This window comes from Chrysochloris asiatica, unplaced genomic scaffold, assembly GCF_000296735.1.
Source record: "Chrysochloris asiatica unplaced genomic scaffold, ChrAsi1.0 scaffold00012, whole genome shotgun sequence".
NCBI lineage: Eukaryota > Metazoa > Chordata > Mammalia > Afrosoricida > Chrysochloridae > Chrysochloris > Chrysochloris asiatica.
The window spans coordinates 21,144,547-21,146,203 of NW_006408530.1; positions in this window are offsets into that span (position 1 = coordinate 21,144,547).

A 1,657-nucleotide genomic window follows, 5' to 3' on the forward strand; every position below is an offset into this window, starting at 1 on the left:
TCTTCTTAATTCAGACTGAATTACTCACAGCTCCCTGTTGTTGAAATGTTGCAACATTTTTAGAATTATCTTGAGCAAAATTTTATATGTGTATAATACAATTTATACTGTTTGACAGTTTCCACATTCAGTTGGGTCACCTTTCTTTGGAATGAGCACAAATATGTAACTCTTGCTGTCGCTTGGACAAGTAGCTGTCTTCCAAGTTTCTTATTGTCTAGTGAGTGCTTCCAGTGTTGCATCATTTTGTTGAAATATTTCAAAGATATTCTGTCAATCCTAGATATTTTTGGATAATGCCTTCAGTGGAATTTTGACTTCTTTATTCAATATCACTGATTTGTGATCATATGTTCCCTCGTGAAATATTTGAACTTCGACCACTTTTTAGTAAAGTGACTCTTTGTATTCCTTGTATCTATATCATTCAAAGGAGCACAATGGCTTCATAAGATAAGCACTGGACTACAAACCACAAGGTAAGAAGTTTGAGCCCACCAGCCACTTGTGGCAGAAAATGAAACTTTCTATTCTTATAAAAACTTAAAGAGCCTCAGAAACCCTATATAGAGTGACTATGAATTGAAACCACCTTGACAGCATTTAACTGTAACACTATTCAATATTTTAACCATGTTGCTGTTAAGTGACCCCGGATAGGGTTTCCTACAAGCAACTTATGGATTTGAACCAATGACTTTGAGGTTAGCTGTCCAGTGCTTATCCTACAGTGCCACACCAGGACTCTTTCCATAGAAACCTTCAATATTACAAAGTGAAGCTTGAGAATGCTCAGTGTGTTCTTCCCCTTTAGTTTTCTAAGTCCAGTTCTTTGCACATTTCATTGTAATAGGTTTCTTTGTTATCTCAAGGTGCTCTTTGAAATTTTCTGTTCAGTCTTGTTACTTCATAATTTCTTCCATTTGCATTAGTTACTTTACATTCAAAAACAAGTTTTGGAGTCCCTTCTGACATACACTTTGGTATTATTAACTTTCCTGCATTTTTTTTTTTTTTTAATTATCTTTTTCTTCCTTTATGTATGATATTTGATGTTACCCCACAATTCCTCTGGTTTTAGTGCATTATTTGTTCCATGTGTAAAACCTTCTTTTGACATTGTTTTAAATTCAACTGGTGTATATGCAAGGTCAAGGAGCTCTGGTTGTGGTTACAAATCGGGCTGTTAATATCAAGGTCAGCAGTTCAAAACTAAAAGCTGTTCTGTGGGAAAAGATGAGGCTTTCTGGTCCCATGAAGAAGAACAGCCTCGGAAACCCTGTACAGGGTCACTATGAGTCAGAATCGAGTCCACATCACATAACATAAGCAAGATCAGAGTTTGCTCTCACTGACTTGTGTTTTCTTCAGCTTTAGCATGAATTTGCATATGTGCAATTGATGATCTGTTCCACTTTGGGAGCCTAGCCATGATTTGGCAGATGATATTGAGCTTCACCTTTGTCTTTTCCTGTTGTTGTTGTTGTTAGGTGTCATCGAGTCAATCCTATGTAAAACAGAAAAAACACTGCCCAGTCCTGAGCCAACGTCACAATTGTTGCCACACTTGAGCCCATTGATGCTGCCACTTTGCCAATCCATCTCGCTGGGGGTCTTGCTCTTTTTCTCTGACCCTCCACCTTACCAAACTTGATAG